The sequence below is a fragment of the Oryctolagus cuniculus genome, chromosome 1 (assembly GCF_964237555.1).
Source record: "Oryctolagus cuniculus chromosome 1, mOryCun1.1, whole genome shotgun sequence".
NCBI classification, from domain to species: domain Eukaryota; kingdom Metazoa; phylum Chordata; class Mammalia; order Lagomorpha; family Leporidae; genus Oryctolagus; species Oryctolagus cuniculus.
Genome location: NC_091432.1, coordinates 160,530,559 through 160,543,629, shown reverse-complemented (window position 1 = coordinate 160,543,629; position 13,071 = coordinate 160,530,559). Strand labels below are relative to the sequence as shown.

The 13,071-nt window shown below is 39.8% G+C and overlaps 1 protein-coding gene and 1 pseudogene across 2 annotated transcripts in view; one reads left to right on the top strand and one right to left on the bottom strand.

The window, feature by feature from the left end:
• The window catches only part of CFAP95 (cilia and flagella associated protein 95), a 210,576-nt gene that overhangs the window by 126,731 nt on the left and 70,774 nt on the right, over nucleotides 1–13,071 (top strand). The gene's annotated exons all lie outside the window — the stretch shown is intronic.
• LOC100358057 (polyadenylate-binding protein 2-like) overlaps nucleotides 1–13,071 on the bottom strand; it is a 69,021-nt pseudogene that overhangs the window by 2,910 nt on the left and 53,040 nt on the right.

Genomic DNA, 13,071 nt, shown 5'->3' with positions numbered 1-13,071 from the left:
TGGAAGCACAGAATTTTATGTCTGGAGATAAATGTTTAAAGGGGTATAATTTGCCTCTTTGTATTTATCTCAAGCTCTCTTCACTGAAACTTCTTACTATAGAAAATGCAGTTTTTCTGTAAGTTCTCTAAAGCTTATGGTTGATGGTTCATTTTCTCCCTACTCATGGTACCTTCTCTGTTTTATGGGTTTGAGAAATATTTATGAATAAGTAATGAAATTTCATAATTTGTATGTAGTCCTGCAAACATAAATTCTTTACATTATTCTTATAAGCCATTTTCCGATCACAAACAAGGTGGTAATCTTCTGGACCAGTGAGGTAAAACAACCAAAAAATACATGAAATTAACCAGAATGAGTTGTAGGAATCACATCCAAATTTGATTTATCCATGGAGTCCTTATTTACAGCATTATGGATTGCTGACAATTATCTAAGGAAAAAGCTTCTGTACGGAGTTGCAATTAAAAGGAAAAAAATTAATGTTTGGCAAATTTCCATTGTTCACACAGCACATGGCAATTTGCCCGAGACCCCTGCTTTAAATGTGTCTGTTTTCCCACATCTTCCTCATCCTCTTTCTTTTGTGTCCTTAACCCTCCTATTTAACACACATAGCTCTCTCCATTTCTATTTTAGGAGTGAACTCGTGTGCTTTTTCTTGTCTCATGCAAGAAGCCCTATCTGCTTCTATTAATTTGAAGACCTGAAGCCCAGCTTCTATCCTCAGGGGACTTATTAAAGTATTCATTTACTCATCTGTTGCAGAAAGAATAAATTTTCTTCGTATCATTACAGACAGAAAAATCTCTAACACCTTTGAATTTCTTTGAGAAAGTCAATCTTTTTGAACTTGGTATTTAAATTAATATCCATAAAAGGCTAGTTGCGACCCACCTCTCATAAGTAAATGCGATGGATTAGAGTATGGAAATTGTATGGTGGGGCCTTCTAAACAATAATAATTAATAAGTTGTATAACTTAGATGATATGGCCCCTGAACTCATGAACTTTAGCCCCAAAGTCTTATGTTAGTGGTCTTAAGAGAATGGAAACTTAACCCAATTATGGTATTTACAGGGACTATCTCTGAGAACTGATTAGATTGGATTAGGTCAGTAAGGTGAAGTCCCCGCAATTGAATCCTGGTGGTTTTGTAAAGAGAGACACAGAAAAATGTGTCCACATCCCCTGTCTCTTGCTGTGTGATACTTAGTGCCATCCTGGGACTCTGCCAGGAATAACAGATTATGCCAAACAAGTGGGGCCCACACAACCTTGGACTGTGAACCTCCAAAACTGTGAGCCGACCTAGACCTCTTTTCTTTGTAAAGTTAGGTTGCCTCAGATATTTTGTTTAAGTGTTGAAATGCTGGCTGATACAATAACTGTAGCTCTGACCTCTTCCCTGAGCTCGAGCTCAGATAGACTGCACATTTCCACCAAGCAGGAAAGAAAATTCATTAGGCTTAAAATTGAGATAATCATTCATTCCAAATTCATTTCTTTTATTTCCTGCTGTAAGCAAAATCACTATCCATCCAACTGTCATTTTACATTAATGTAGCACTTCCAAAAATGTGGTATGGGGATATTAATAGGTGTTTCTAGAAGAAAAGTGCTCTATGATCAAATGCATTTAGAGAACTGCTATCAAAGAGCATTACAATGCACATTGAAATATTAAAGACCTTTAGAAGAGGTAACTATTAAACCCTATTTAACCCAGTGTTTTATAGGTTTATTTCATCACAGATTTTTTTTTTTTTGCTTAGAATATACATGAATGTATCCTGGAGTGTTAGTATTTAATTGAAAACATTGACCTAAGTAATTTTTAAGTAAAAATGGAGGCCAAAATATGTATTGTCTATATAGTAATTACCATATGCACTGGTGAAATCGATTTTTTAAAGTCCCTGTTCTACTAATAAGGAAAAAAACCTCAAGTACTTCTTTTAGTAAACAGATATAGACAGAATCTCAGCTTAATGAAGATGAAATTAATCAAAATTTACCTTAAATGTTATGGTGATTGGTGTCCACATATTCTACACCTTCTCCCTTATTTTAAACAGCATAATGACTAACTTCCTCTGCTTTAAAAATCTCAAGGCTACTTACCACATTTCCTTATAGGGTTTTCACTAAAAGCCACTACAGCTTGTGGCCCATGGTTCTAACTATGATTTTAATGTAAGAAGGCTTTAATATCTGTAGGTTATAATTATTCTATGTGGTAACAGCAGACTAAGGACTTAACAAGTCTTTTTACCTTAACACGTAAGGTGTTGAATTCATGTAGGTGCCTAATAAGTGTTAATTTATGAGAACGTAAGATTCTAATGGAATAGGTTCATAACTTATCCTCAAGAAGTACCAGGAAATTTTACGTTTCATTAAACTTAATTTGAATTGATACCAGTGAGTGGAATTGCAAGTCAGAAGACAAACTGAGAGGGATAAACCCAGGCAACTGGGAAAAAATTGAGAGAGAGAGAATTTAAGTTCTAAGTAAAAATCAGGAGAGTAAAATAATGAATTCAAGTGAGAATATTTTTCAGTGTTGCATTCTTTTGATGCACTTGTTCATATTTTTATTGCAAATTGTACAAACTTCCAACAGATTTAATTCAGGGAGTCTGTTGACGAGATTATGGAGTTAACTGGATGTTTCTTTTGTTTTTTTTTTCTTTATCCAAAACATTTTTTATTTTGGTTTTAACAGGAAAAGCATTAGATGGATTTGGTCTTAGACAATGAGACAAAAACACAAAATGGTTTTTGAGTCACAAAATGACATCTGTGTCACAAAATGACATTGAGCACACATTTTTCTCCACTCTTCTTTCTGGAAAAAAACAAAACAAAACAAAACAAAAACAAAACAGTGAGTAATCAATGCTAGAGAAAATCTTCTTTAACAGTAATGGTAAATTGAGCTATTTTTAAACAACAATTTTTATTTTTTAATGTTTTAAAGATTATTTCTTTATTTGAGAGGTAGAGTTACAGTGAGAGGGAGAGACAGAGAGAAAGGCTTTCCTTCCATCGGTTCACTCCCAGATGGCCGCAACGACCAGAGCTGCACCAATCCAAAGCCAGGAGCCAGGTGCCTCCTCCTGGTCTCCCATGCGGGTACATGGCCCAAGCACTTGGGCCATCCTCCACTGCCTTCTTGGGCCACAGCAGAGAGCTGGACTGAAAGAGGAGAAACCGGGACAGAACTGGCGCCCCAACCGGGACTAAAACCCGGAGTGCCAGTGCTGCAGGCAGAGAATTAATCTAGTGAGCCGCGGTGCCGGCCTATTATATTTAAATATTAAATTTTGTTGAATATGCACTCACTACGTTTGTTACCATTGTCCAATCCGCGATCAGCGTTTAACCCATATTTATTAATTGGCTGTTGTGGAGCAACTTGAGTGATGGCAATATCTTTTTCATGCTTCTTCTTTTTTTTTTTTTAAGTGTACACAGAACCTAATACATTTATTGCAACCCTAGGAAGCAAACTGAGGAAGGCTCAAAAAGAAAAACAATGAGTAAGAACAGAAACGATAAAGAAGCGGAAAGTCAGGCTGTCACATTTCGTGCTGCTTAATCCCAGGTAGAGCAGTCAGTTTGAAGTCACTGAACTTGAAGGTTTGCTATGAAAGTGTGTAAAACCCTGAGAAGGCATTATTAGACTTTTCCTTTTTGTACAAGGTTCCAAATAAATTTTGGTTAAATAAGCTTGCAATTAGCAGTTACATCTGCAGGGGCATGTCATGGATTGAGCTGTGCAGACAGTATAAATACTGAAGGGCTCTGGAAGAGGAGCAGAGTGAACCTGCTTTCTACAAGACCCACAATTTGGTCACAGAAAAGCCCTTAGTCATTACTGAACAGAACAAACTACACAATATATATAGTGGCTATTTAAAGTTGAACTACATCAAACAAAGAAATATTTCTAAAAGACTCAAGCAAATGTAGAAATCTGAAAACATTTTTCTGTTTAAGTCATCTGGAGAAAAGAACATGGGAAAATCACAAAGTAAAGAATATTTCTATTCAGGATGCCTCTTCTCATAAGTACTTTAAAGTCCAGTGGAGTGTACAAAAAGCTCTTTTATAACGCAGGAAAATAGAAAAAGGAGCTGCTGGCATTTCTGGTTTTTATTGAATAACTGCAAGACAGTGGCTATGAAAGAGAAGAAAAAACTCAAGTAAATGGGTAGTTGAAAGGCCTGCTAGGATGATAAAGCAGGTGAAGCAAGTATGAGGTAACTTTAATGCAACTGACTTCAGAGGAATCAGAGAAAATGATAACAAGAGGTGGCCAAATAGATAACCTGCTAATGAATCTTGGATTTCTCTGGAGATGAGCTTACTTCAGCTGAAGTCCTAGAGGTAAGGGAAGGAATTTTTCTGAGTTTAGAATAAAGAGCTTGTCTCCACTCTCACATGCTACTAAAGAGAGGGAGAGGTTGGATTACTTGGAGAAAAATATCAGTGATGAAATTTTGAAACTTCTAGACTTTAGAACAGTAGAAATTGTACACTGGCTACCCCACTTGAAGTGACACCTTTCTTAAAACCATTGGTGTTACCAAGGCTTCTTGAAGAAATGTTTGATTCTAAGGTGCTGATGCTGGAGCATCTTGACTTCCAGAAAGTAGACATACACACACACAGGGAGAGAGAGAGAGAATATGATGGAGACATGTCAAAGAATCACAAGAATCAACTGAAAGAGCTCCAAATGGTCATAGCTGGAAAATACTTTGAACAACAAAATAAATAAAATAGTATTGTATTAGAACCCAAAGTAGAAAGTACATATCCATAAATCCATATTGATATGAATAAATAATTAAGGAAATCCATAAATTAGAGAAAACAAACTATATCCTATGTAGAAGAATTTCCAAACAATTTGTGTGAGCATGCCACTCCTGAGGCAGTGAAACTAACTCCCTATTTGTTAAGTGTGGGCTGCCAAGGTGACTTTCTTCCAAGGAAGAAAATGCCATATGGGAATGGGGTAGTAAGAGTGCCTGTATAGTGGAGAACCCTGGCAAACACCACTTCAGCCAGGTGTCAAGGTCAACCTCACAGTAATAAGTAATGTTCATAGCCCTTACCTTTGATATGTGTTGAGAGTGGCACTTTACTCCTTTGTCTTCCTCTAAAACCTTGTAACTCCTCTAATCACGAGAAACATGTCAAATAAATCCATTTTGAGGGACATTCTGAAAGATGCCTGACTCATCTGTCTCAAAATTTTCAAGATCATTAAAAACAAGCAAAGTCCAAGAACTTCATAGCCAGGAAGAACCTAAGACACATGACAACTACATATATGTGATCTCCTGAATAGGATTCTGGAACACAAAAAAGACATCATGTGAAAACTAGGGAAACTGGATGGGAAACCAAGGTAGAGTTCCTGGCTCCTAGCTTCAGCCTAGCCCAGCTCCTACTATTGCCTAGCTCCTTCTATTGCAGTAGATTGAAGAACTCTGTCTCTGTGTCTCTTCCTCTCTCTGTTGCTTTACCTTTCTTTCTTTTTTTTTTTATTTTTGACAGGCAGAGTGGGCAGTGAGAGAGAGAGAGAGAGACAGAGAGAAAGGTCTTCCTTTTGCCATTGGTTTACCCTCCAATGGCTGCCGCGGCCGGCGCACCGCGCTGATCCGAAGGCAGGAGCCAGGTGCTTTTCCTGGTCTCCTATGCAGGTGCAGGGCCCAAGGACTTGGGCCATCCTCCACTGCCTTCCTGGGCCACAGCAGAGAGCTGGCCTGGAAGAGGGGCAACCGGGACAGAATCCGGCGTCCCGACCGGGACTAGAACCTGGTGTGCCGGCGCCACAAGGCGGAGGATTAGCCTATTGAGCCACAGCGCCGGCTTGTTGCTTTACCTTTCAAATGAATACATAAATATGTTTTTAAAAACTAGGAAAATTAGAATGAATTATGGACTTTAATCAATAGTAACAGATCAGCACTGGTAGTGAGAAGTATCTAATAATAGGGAAAGCTGAGTGGTAGGCTATATAGAACCTGCTGTATTATCTTCTCAGCTTTTTCTGTAAATCTAAAACTATCATAAGATGAAAAGTTTGTGTAAACTTTTTTTTTAAAGACATCTACTTATTTGCTAGGCTGAATGACAGAAAGGAAGAGACACAGAGAGAAAGAGATCTTCCATCTGCTAGTTCCCTCTCCAAGTGGTTGCAATGGCTGGGATGATCCAGGCAGAAGCCAGGAGCCCCAGGCTCCATCCAGATCTCTCACGGGGTGTCAGGGGCTCAAGTACTTGGGCATATTAGGCTGCTTTCCCAGGCACATTAGCAGGGAGCTGGATTGGAAGCAGAGCAGCTGGCATTCAAACAGATGCTCATATGGGATGCCAATGTCACAAGCGGTAGCTTAACCCACTGTGCCACAGAGCTGGCCCTATTTAAACATTAAAAAAAAAGTGTTTGTGATAAATGCTGGCACCTGAAGAAGCTGAGTGAGAAATTGTTAGAGATGTGATATCTGACACTGATAACCAAGCCTTGTGGTGTGAAACTTGTCTTCTCCATGATTTCCTTGCTTGAAATACCTCATTTTTAAAGTGGTTAAGAACACTTCTTCTTTTAGCAGGAAAAAAATAAAAAACAAAGAGGTAGTTGGGCTCTACAGATTCAGAAAGCACTGAACAATTTCATTTATGTAGAATGTCAGAGGGTCAGGTGGTGGTTGTCTTTGGGAGGGACTACAGGGCTCATTCAGGGAGCAGAGTGCTCTTTCTCATGATCTGGGGAGGTGTTCCCACATGCTGTAATTTAAATTTAATGCAGACATTTAAATCCCAACTTGTAAGTTAATGGTAATAAAAGCACCAGAATAAATTTAGTGGTATGTAGGAGTGTGGGCCAACTGAGAGGTCCCTAGATTATTGGGGTACTCACACAGAAGATAATTTTCAGGAGCAGGCTGATTATAAAGCCAAGTTGGTCCCGGCCACTCTGCATCCTGGGTCATTGTGTGGTCATTTCTCTGCATGTATCCCACCATTTTCCCCCAGCTTCCCTCAAAGAGGCCGAACCCACAGGGCCACTCAGTCTTGGTTTTGAATTTCCAACACTGTGAGTTAACCTTCTCTCTTTTACAAAGTTGTTTGACTCAGTTCTTTCACTGTGGTAACAAAAAGCTAATGTACCACACTCTCCACTTTGTAAAAGTTCATTGGGCCAGAAGCTTGTGATCTGTTCACTGTTCTACATGTATACGATACTTCAATTAAAAAGTTTATTTAAAGAAAAAGGAGGTTTGAATTTGAGATGTTCTTCCAATGTGCTTTTTGACATTTATTTTAATATGAAGCACCATTGCTTTCTGAAAAGTAAATAGCTTTCACAGTTGAGGACTTTGCAGGGCTGAGAAATACATGTCATCCACTTATCTAGTCATTCATTCCGTAGGTGTTTACTAAACACCTAGGACTGGCCCTGGGAAAGGGTCAATCTCTCTGAAACCATAGACTATTTAGGAAACAGACTTCTAAGCAGAAAACTGTAGGATATTGTGGTAATTGCTGTCATGTCTATGTGGGAAAATGTCATGTTATTCTAGAGATCTTCATTGGTCTCTTGGGAGAAATCAGGGAGAGCTGCTCATACATGTGAGTTGACACTTGAAGAATGAGTACATAGTTGGCCAAGGAAGTGGGTATGTGGGACAAGGAGAGATGAGGAAGAAATTCCAGACAGAGGCAGTAGCTGGAGAAAAGTCACAGATGTATGACACATTTTGGGAAGTTCCTACAGTTTCAGAGAGAGAGGTAGGAGTTGGTAGGTGCTAAGGCAACAGGTGAAGGCAGGAGTCAAATCAAGAAAGGTCATGTATATCCTGCAGAAGAAAAGACTTTGTCCAGGAGGTGCTGAGCCTTAAGAAGCTGAGTAATATGAGAAGAAATATGACTAGAAGGATAGCTCAGGGTAGAGTAGAGCAGTGGTTAGAGGGGACATGGCTGGAAGTAGACCTAGTGAAGAAGCTGCCAGAAGCATGCAGAAGAGAGATGATGGCAGTGTGGACAGAGAGCAGCAGGGGTGTTCAGAGTTACAGTCGTGTTTTCAGGTCTTGGTGATTCAGTAGATGGGGAGAGGATCAGGTAGGAGTGCATGATGAGGTCAGGGGTACCATTAATGATGACAGAGTGCTGAAGGAACAGTAGAGATATGGAGAAGATGAGTTCTGTCCAGGGTAATTTGTGGGATTGTACGTGGTTAGTGCAGTGCAAATGACCTGAAACTATGAGAGTTTTCTGTGGTAGAGATAGAGTTGGTTGTTAAGGGAAGTCTGAGTTTAGTTAAGAAGGTCATCATGGGTTAGACTGGATAGGTACAAAGGTTAAATAGAGCTGCTAGAAGTTATTGAGTGTTTCACCATTCAATGGTGACCCCTTGACAAGACAAGTGTGGTCAGCTGTAGGGTTGTAGAATGACCAGGAGCCTGGGGGTCCTAGGGAGGTGGAATTAAGGGATTCAGAGAAGTGAGAGATTGAGAAAATGGGGAAGGCATGAGCTTGTGATAAGAGAGAACCTTGCCAGAATTGAAGGTTTCCCAATGAGGGCACTTCTGAGTTAGAAATACAAGGTTAAGTTCCATCAGGGCTGGAACATTTCAACTCTGTATTCCTGATAAAGTTGGACAGAGTAGAGAATATGGTAGGTGCTCAAAGAATATCTAATGAATGAATAAATGAATGGGTTAGTTATCATTGAAGTAGAATGAATGGAAGGTTGATGACTTGGATGAGGTGAAGAAAATGTTTTTGAGGCTCTTAGAAATGTGAATAGGTGACTCATTTTTGTGTGAGAGTGCATGTCTCATACCTCCCCCTGTGGAAAGCATATTAGTAGACAGGTTGAAAAGGTTTCTATAGCCTGGGATATGATCAGCTCAGAAAGTATCTTCTATTACTTCCTGTTTTAGAGAAAACTAATCTCAAAAATGAATGAATGTCCATAGTATTATATTCTACTCAACAATATTCTATTTTGGGGGCTTCATCAAGCTACCATTAAAACATTTGATATGAATTTGTAATATCAGATACGATGTAGTCTAGGTAAATATTTAACTTGAACACATTAAGCTATTAGTTCTATCTTTCAGTTTATAGAAATGCAAAGGAGGCCGGCACTGCGGCTCACTTGGCTAATCCTACACCTGCGGCGCCGGCACCCCGGATTCTAGTCCCGGTTGGGGCACCGGATTCTGTCCTGGTTGCTCCTGTTCCAGTCCAGCTCTCTGCTGTGGCCTGGGAAGACAGTGGAGGATGGCCCAAGTGCTTGGGCCCTGCACCCATATGGGAGACCGGGAGGAAGCACCTGGCTCCTGGCTTTGGATCGGAGCAGCGCACTAGCCCTAGTGGCCATTTTGGGGGGTGAACCAATGGAAGGAAGACCTTTCTCTCTGTCTCTCTCTCTCTTTCACTAACTCTGCCTGTCAAAAAAAAAAAAAAGAAAAAAAAAAGAAAAGAAATGCAAAGGATATATAAGAGTACATTGAATGATACTGCAAGGCAATAACCACACGGATCTAGAAGATGAGACATTTGGTAGATGTAGTGGCCCAGTTTATTCAACAAGTCAGTGAAGTTTAAAAGAAAAGAAAAAGATTCTGCTCTTTTAGAAGAGGGAAGCTGGATTTAGTTGTCATTTGGATGAGGCAGTTGTAAAAGCATTTTGTGATTTTGTGATAATTGTAAGTAGATGGTGGATTGGATATGAGAGGAAAAAAGAAAACTTGATGATTTTTAAGGATATGGATAATTCAGTGAATAAAGCAGTATGTAAAATGTTATCCACAAAATAATGTAATCTTGATGAAAATTTCATCTATATGTATAAGTGTATTAAAAAGACCTGAAGGGATATACAATAAGCTCTTAGCAGAGGTATTGTCTGCTATGTGGGAATATGATATTTTTGTTCTCTTGTTCTTGTTCATCTCTATTTTCTAATTTCTATAGTATTTTTATATTGCTTTTGAATGTCACAGAGTATTCTTGGTTTAAAAATTAAAATGAAAAGAAACTGAGATGGGGTTTAAATACCTGCTGTTTTAGTTCTGTAGAACTGCTGTGACAGAGCATCACAAACCGAGTGGCCTCAATACCAGCATTAAGTGATCTCACGGCTGTAGACACTGTTTCTGGGACCACGGTGTCCATTGAGGCCAATGAGGAAGGATCTGTTGTTTGCCTCTCTTCTAGCTTCTGGCATCACCCTTATCTCTGCCCTCAGCTTCACGGAGTGTTCTTCCGTGTACAATGTGTCCTTTGTTTTTGTTTGTTTGTTTTTTGACAGGCAGTTAGACAGTGAGAGAGAGAAATAGAGAGAAAGGTATTCCTTCTGTTGATTGACCCCCCAAATGGCCACTGTGGCCAGAACACTGCACCTCTCCGAAGCCAGGAGCCAGGTGCTTCTCCTGGTCTCCCATGCGGGTGCAGGGCCCAAGCACTTGGGCCATCCTCCACTGTCTTCCTGGGCCACAGCAGAGAGCTGGACTGGAACAGGAGCAACCGGGACAGAATCCAGTGCCCCAATCAGGACTAGAACCCGGGGTGCCAGCGCAGCAGGCGGAGGATTAGCTAGTGAGCCATGGTGCTAGCCTAAATGTGTCCTTTGTAGAAGGCTACTAGTCACACTGGACTGGGGGGGCCACCCTAGTTCCTCATGATTCCTCTGAACTCATTATACCTACAGCCACCCTATTTCCAAATAAGGTTACATTCTGAAGCACCAGGAACCAGGACTTCCATATAGGACTTTGGGGGGCATTAGTCAACCCCTAACATTTTCCAAGAAAAGAGTCCTTCCTCATTATTTAAAAGTGTGTAAACTTTTCAACATCAGGGAATGAAGGCTACAGTCCATAAGCATTGTTCTCTCATAATTGACTAAGATCTTTTCTTTTAACCTGTAAGTAGTTCACAGTGAAGACAAAAACATTCCCACCTAACAAATGATGAGCTATTGTGACACCTTTGTAGAACTCTGTGGTTTTTTTTTTTTTTTTAGTTTCAACTCAGGCTAAATAAATGCTTGTCTATAAAAATCCAACCCCTTTTGATGAAATTAATTGAGAAGGGTAAAGAAAGTAATCATTCATTAATGGGATTTTTTCAATATATGTATACAATGTGTAATGATCCAATAAAGTTTGGGAAAAAATATTACCTTTTGGAAATTTAGCATTGGTCTCACAGTTTCTACTTGCTATTCAAACCCCAGAAATAAAGATATGGTGTCAAAGCACATATTTTTTTCTTTCTGGATCCCTGAACGTTGTCAGAGTGAGCTATGGTTAATGTTTAAATCTGGCTCCCTCTGCTGGACGATATGATTCCTTTCCTCTTCCTTTTAACTGTGAGTCCAAAACGCAGACACAGGGTGAGTGTCTGTCATAGCACAGAGTTCTCCAGTCTTCACTCTTTTATGGAAGTTGCTTCATTGTTCAACTTGTGCCTTATAATGTGAAAAGGTTGTATATTTTCACTATTCATAAACAAACCATCACCCACACGCCACCCTCCAGGGCTAATATTTAATTCAGCATCTAAGACACGTAAGAACATGTCCTTGACATTCAGTCCTCTCATTTATTCATAGGCTAGTGTTCTGAATTCGTGTTTTCAGAGCAGAAAGAAAGCCCTAGGAATCCTCCAATCCGACTTTTTCATTTTAATAGGTGAGAGCACAGGTGCCGAATGAGGAAGTGATTTCCCCAAATCATGCAATGATGCGGTCTTCAGTGTGAATATATTACAAAGTTGCATTTGATGCACTTCTTTAACATTTTGCAGCAATTAAGGCATCAAGTTAATATTTCTTCATTTCCTACTGTGTGTCAGGCACCCAGAAATATGCAAAGATGTGAGATATAATCTTTGTTCCTCAGAGAGATAATGGTTAATTAAATTGTGTGAAAGATGATTCCTAGTTAGACACAGCTTCCAGGTCTGCAACTTGAAACAGCCAACTCAGTGATGGTTTTCACATTAATCAGTTCTGATTCTTGACAGATGATTGATAATTTCTTTGCACAGCCAGTTAATCTTCTTGATGATGTGCTGGCTCCTTTACAGCTGGCTTTAAGGTTTGACATTTTCTGGACTAGAATTGGTGGCTTCAAATGGGAGTGGTGATATGAATGTTTGGGTGGGATTTCAAATTTCTGTTTTTGTTATTAATATATAGATTGATTTTGGATTGTCCTTGATCCAAGGTTGCTTTTGATTGGAAATGTCAGAATATTCATCGATGTGTGTTCCCTGGAAAATATGTCTGAGTGTCTAGTTCTGTTTACTGATGTGGCTGCCTCAACCTCAACTTTAAGCCAGTTTTGCAATGCTAAGACGCCCATGCAAGTCTTTTTGTAATGAATTTGGGGTATTATTTTGTCTACTGTAGTAACACAATTTTCCCAATTCTGTGAATCCATCACCACTAAGACTATTAAGCAGAAAGAGAATGGAGCCCTCAATCGTTATGAGTTCATTATCTGGACCTGTCTTCTGATCCCTTATTGTGCCACCAGCAATGCAACATCAGGTTCCTATTTCCATTAAGCAGTGCATTGTAGTAATTGCCAGAGCCTCAACTCCAGCTCTGCCATTTGCCTGCTGTGTCACCTTGGGAAAGTTGCTTCATCTCTTCATGCCTCATGAGGTTGTTGTGATGATTAATGAATTTCTATGCATGAAGCCATTAGAAGAGCTCCGGGCACATGGTGAGCGTGTATGTGCCTTCACCGGCATTGTGAGGGTACTGCAAAAAGTTCATAGAAATAAGAATTAAAACAAAAGTCCAGATGCAAAAAATTTTGAAATCCATACATAGCTTTTTTTTTTTTTTTTTGACAGGCAGAGTGGACAGTGAGAGAGAGAGACAGAGAGAGAAAGGTCTTCCTTTGCCGTTGGATCACCCTCCAATGGCCGCCGCTGCAGCCGGCGCACCGCGCTGATCCGATGGCAGGAGCCAGGATCCAGGTGCTTTTCCTGGTCTCCCATGGGGTGCAGGGCCCAAG